The following is a 6,000-nucleotide window of genomic DNA, read 5'->3' as shown; positions in this document are numbered from 1 at the left end:
TATAAACTATATACAGACCAAAAGTACAGCCATAGAGTTACAGACACATAATATTGGTCTGTATAAAGTGTATATAGAGTCATTCATTATACAGTGGTCAGTCTATAGCGGTAATATTGGTCTGTATATAGTGTATAAAGAGTCATGCGGTGGTCACTCTATGGCGGTAATATTGGTCTGTATATAGTGTATATAAAGTCATTATGGGGCGGTCACTTTATGGTGGTAATATTGGCCTATATATAGTGTGTTTTCTTCAATATGGAGGTAATATTTGGTCCTGATTATAGTGATTTTTTTATTTAATTTTTTAATGCAATTCATATAAATAGTTCTTGTGTTTACACCACTAGCGGCAGTCCTGGCATGTAGTGGCAGTCCCATAATGTAGCGGCAGTCCCAGTATGTAGCGGCAGTCCTGGCATGTAGGGGCAGTCCCATAATGTAGCGGCAGTCCCAGAATGTAGCGGCAGTCCTGGCATGTAGGGGCAGTCCCATAATGTAGCGGCAGTCCCAGAATGTAGTGGCAGTCTTGACATGTAGGGGCAGTCCCAGAATGTAGCGGCAGTCCTGACATGTAGCGGCAGTCCTGACATGTAGCGGCAGTCCTGGCATGTAGGGGCAGTCCTGACATGTAGTGGCAGACCCATAATGTAGCTGCAGTCCTGACATGTAGCGGCAGTCCTGGCATATAGCGGCAGTCCCGGCATGTAACCTTCTGAACTGAGTAAGGGCCCTAATACATGGAGCGAAAATTGTCCGAATCAGGACGCTATCGCTCTGAAAGGACACCGGGGAACATGATCAGGTAGTATATATCTTTATTGTTTACTATATTGTTTACTATATACAGCAAGGATTGCACACACATCACTAATGATATACTGTATATATACACATAGGGGGAGATTTATCAAACATGGTGTAAAGTGAAACTGGCTCCGTTGCCCCTAGCAACCAATCAGATTCCACCTTTCATTACTCACATTCTAAGTAGGTGGAATCTGATTGGTTGCTAGGGGCAACTGAGCCAATTCTTCTTTACACCAGTTTGATAAATCTCCTCCATAGCTTTTGCTGCATCATAAAAGAGCCATGTAGTAGGCTCTCTAAGCGAGCTCCATTCTACCAGATCGGCGCTCACTTCTGCGGAATATCAGGCCGTGTAATACGGCCTTAAAAGTGGCCGTACACTTCCAATAACTGCTGGCTGAACAATCCTTCAGCTGACAATTATCTCTCCCATCCGGTCCCGTCCTCCCCATACACAGAAATTTGGCACATCTGAGTGTTCCTGTGTTCTCTATGAGAGGGGAAAGCCATAGCCATAAAGATCTGATGCCGGCTTATCTCTCTGAGAACAAAAAGGTTGGGCGTTGATTTTCCATCAAGCTCGACCCCCTATGTCCACTGATATCATCTGTCAGAGGACTGTCCAGAGAGCCCCATACACCTTACACTGATGGCCGAACCCACCAGGAGCAACAGGTACCACCAACAAAAGAGTAAAATGTATGGGGACCTTAAATTGTTGCTAAAATATTTCAGCATTTGGGGCCCCACCTTTAACTTTGCCCAGGGCCACATCTAGTCTAAAACCGGCCCTGCTGACAGGTCTTTCTGTGGCTGCAATTCACTGAATTGCGGCTGTAGAAAACTGACATGTCAGTTATTTGCGGGGCCGCACAGGATCCGTACACACATCGTATACGCTCCGGCCGGGATCCCATAGATCAATAGGCTACATTGCACTCCGCACAAAAAACGGCCGTTGTTGCAGATGGCAACAACGGCCGTACTTTTACGTAGTGTGAACATAGCCTCAACTGGTAATGAAAAGGATAATTATAAATGGAGTGAATATAGTGAAATTACATCCAGTGACTCACAGGAGGTGTCTTCTCTTCTTCTCTGCATGAATTGCAAGTGACGTTTTTGCTGAAGTTGGTCACTTTTTCTTGCTTGGCTATCATGAAAACTTCTCCGGCTATGACTCCTCCATGTAGATATACCGGACAAACAATTTTAGGCTCCTTGCTCCAGCATCATTCACATCTATGTACAAATTTGTATTGCTTCACACAGTAACCTCGCTCCCTCTGTGCCCCCATATAAGCAGTTAGCAGTTCCCACTTTGTAACATCCCCATAAACAATAGGCCCCTTCTTTGTAACATCCCCATATAAAGCACCCCCCTTGTAACATCCCCATATAACTCCCCACCCTTGTAACATCCCCATATAACCCTCCCTTTGTAACATCCTCATATAAAGCCCCCCCTCTTGTAACATCCCCATATACAGGGCCACCCAACCTTGTAACATCCGCATATACAGCTTCCCCCGCTTGTAACATCCCCATATACAGCTTCCCCCGCTTGTAACATCCCCATATACAGCTCCCCTCCTTGTAACATCCCCATATACAGCCCCCCCTAATAACATCCCCATATAAAGCCCCCCCCAGTAACATCCCCATATACAGCTTCCCCCCTTGTAACATCCCCATATACAGCCCCCCTAGTAACATCCCTATATACAGCTTCCCCCCTAGTAACTTCCCCATATACAGCCCCCCCTAGTAACATCCCCATATACAGCCCCCTAGTAACATCCCCATATACAGCCCCCCTAGTAACATCCCCATATACAGCTTTCCCCCTTGTAACATCCCCATATACAGCCCGCCCTAGTAACATCCCTATATACAGCTTCCCCCTAGTAACATTCCCATATACAGCCCCCCCCTGTAACATCCCCATATACAGCCCCCCCTTAGTAACATCCCCATATATTCCCATATACAGCTTCCTCCCTTGTAACATTCCCATATACAGCTTCTTCCCTTGTAACATCCCCATATACAGCTCCCCCCCGTAACATCCCCATATACAGCCCCCCCTAGTAACATCCCCATATACAGCCCCCCCTAGTAACATCCCCATATACAGCCCCCCCCTAGTAACATCCCCATATACAGCTCCCCCCCCCCCCCTTGTAACATCCCCATAGTTTTCGTCTCCCCCCTCCCCCATGAAGACTTGGTACCCCTTTTGTAAGGTCCCAAAAAGCCCCTGTGTGAAACAAAACAAGAAAACCTGTATGCTCACCTGTCACCTCGCTCCCAGTAGTGTTCATCCAGCTCCTGTAACCAGTAGCTATCCTCTGCTGCTGCGGCTCACTGCACTGTGTTCTCCTCGGCGGCACGTCCAGGAAGTGATGTCAGCCGCCAGAGGAGTTGTAGCAGAAGTGCCTGCGCGCGGCACGTCTGCCACACAGGGTAAAATTTTAAAGGGGCAGAGCAGCTCAAATGCTGTAAGCAAGGGGGAGGCGCTGGGTGCGGCGCTGGAGACAGGGCTGGAGACGGGGGCTGTGGGCGCTGCCAGGGGAATATGCCACCCATCCCTGCTAGAGCTGGTGAGTGAATAGCGGCCGGCCGCGCTGTTCTCGACTGTTGCAGAGGGCCGCCGGTCCCGCTGCATACTTGGACCTGTGGCAGCGGCCCTGGCCCTATACAGCGTTCGAGAACAGCACGGCCGGACGCGATGCTATTCACTCAACAGCTCTTCCAGGGTGGCGTATTCCCAGGTCAGAGCGGCCGAGTGAAGTGTGCAGGGGGAGCGGCGGCCCATGGGTTGGTAATCTCAGATATTACCTATAACACCAGCATATAGCATACCTCCCAACTTTTGCAAAGAGCAAAGAGGGACATGTGCGCCGCGGTCCCCATAGCCACGCCCCCAAAGTGACCCTCCATAGCCACGCCCCCATAGCAACCCTCCATAGCCACGCCCCCATAGCAACCCTCCATAGCCACTCCCCTACAGTCACCACATGCTGCTGACTGAATAGTGCCCTATACAGTATCCAATCCCCCCAAAAATGCCCTATATAGTATCCAATCCCCCATTATAGTGTCCCACATAGTATCCAATGCCCCCATATAGTGTCCCACATAGAATCCAATCCCCCACATAGTATCCAATGCCCCCATATAGAGCCCCACATAGTAGCCTATGCTCCCATATAGTGCCCCACATAGTAGCCAATGCCCCCATATAGTGCCCCACATAGTAGCCAATGCCCCCATATAGTGCCCCACATAGTAGCCAATCCCCATATAGTACCCCACATAGTAGCCAATCCCCCCATATAGTGCCCACATAGTAGCCAATCCCCATATAGTGCCCCACATAGTAGCCAATCCCCCATATAGTGCCCCACATAGTAGCCAATCCCTTCATATAGTGCCCCACATAGTAGCCAATGCCCCCATATAGTGCCCCACATAGTAGCCAATCCCCCATATATGCCCACATAGTAGCCAATCCCCCCTTATAGTGCCCCACATAGTAGCCAATCCCCCCATATATGCCCCACATAGTATCCAATCCCCCACATAGTAGCCAATCCCCATATAGTGCCCCACATAGTAGCCAATCCCTCCATATATGCCCCACATAGTAGCCAAACCCCCATAGAGTGCCTACATAGTAGCCAATGCCCCCATATATGCCCCATATAGTAGCCACTCCCCCATATAGTGTCCACATAGTAGCCAATCCCCCATATATGCCCCACATAGTAGCCAATCCTCCATATATGCCCCACATAGTAGCCAATGCCCCCATATATGCCCCACATAGTAGCCAATCCCCCATATAGCGCCCCACAGAGTAGCCAATACCCCCCATTTGTGTGGCCCCAGCGGAAAAAACAATAAACCAGTAACTCACCTGTCCTCCGGTCCCAGCAGCTCCTCTCCCGGCAGAGCGCGCACTCCCGTCATCCTCCGGGGCTGGCAGCGGGGTACAGAGTCACTGACTGCACCGGAAGTGATTCATGACAGAGGCTGCATGCACTTCCGGCACAGTCAGTGTCTCTGTACCCCGCTGCCCGCCCCGGAGGATGATGGGAGTGCGCGCTCTGCCGGGAGTGGAGCTGCTGGGACCGTAGGACAGGTGAGTTACTGATTTATTGTTTTTTTCGCTGGGGCCACATATAATGCGGGACACTGGGGGGCGTTCCGGGACCGCGGGACAGCACCCCGAAAACGGGACTGTCCCGCGAAATCCGGGACGGTTGGGAGGTATGATATAGGAAGAGAAAATATTATCACCATACATATTACCGCCATACTGTAACTGACCAAATCCTGTATACTGAGACCAATATTACCAGTATATAGCAAGGAAATATTACCGCCACACCACAATCACTACCATCACCACCATATTGTTACTGACCAAATCCAGTATACTAAGACCAATAAAAAACACAGTAACAGATAACAAGTAACAAATAATTCCACCACATATTGACTAACACCACCGCTGCTACTGACTAACACTACCACATACTGAATAACACCACCACATACTGACTAATACCGCCACATACTGACTAACACCAACGCTGCTACTAAAACCACCACCACATACTAACACCACCTCTGCTACTAACACCACCAAATACTGACTAACATTACCACATACTCACTAATAACACCACATACTGACTAACACCACCGCTGCTTCTGAATAACATCCAGTGTACACAGATCACTATCACCTCATCCAGTCACACAGGGTCTATACTCCATATACATTACAGTGCAGTTATATCAGGTGACTCACAGGGGACGTCTTCTCTGATCAGAGTTCTTCCCTTTTCTTCTTCTTCTCTATCTGCCCAGGGCCGTTATGAGAACTTCTCCGAGCCACAAATCCACAGGATCTGCCAGAGAAACATATTAGGCTCCTCACTCTGGCACCATCCTCATCTCTATACACACTGCACATCTGTATTGGCCCCTGTACGCCATCATTTAGTAGGTAGGCTGACTGTATGTGACCCCCCTTATAGTATACGCCCGCCACTGTGTAGCCTCCTTATAGATGCCCCCTCTGTGTATACCCTCTTATAGATGCCCCCCAATGTTGCCCCTCTTATAGATGGCCCCCTCTCCCCCTATGTTGCCCCCCTTATAGATGGCCCCCTC

The sequence above is a fragment of the Dendropsophus ebraccatus genome, chromosome 12, assembly GCF_027789765.1.
Source record: "Dendropsophus ebraccatus isolate aDenEbr1 chromosome 12, aDenEbr1.pat, whole genome shotgun sequence".
Taxonomy (NCBI): domain Eukaryota; kingdom Metazoa; phylum Chordata; class Amphibia; order Anura; family Hylidae; genus Dendropsophus; species Dendropsophus ebraccatus.
Note: the sequence above shows the minus strand (reverse complement) of the source record.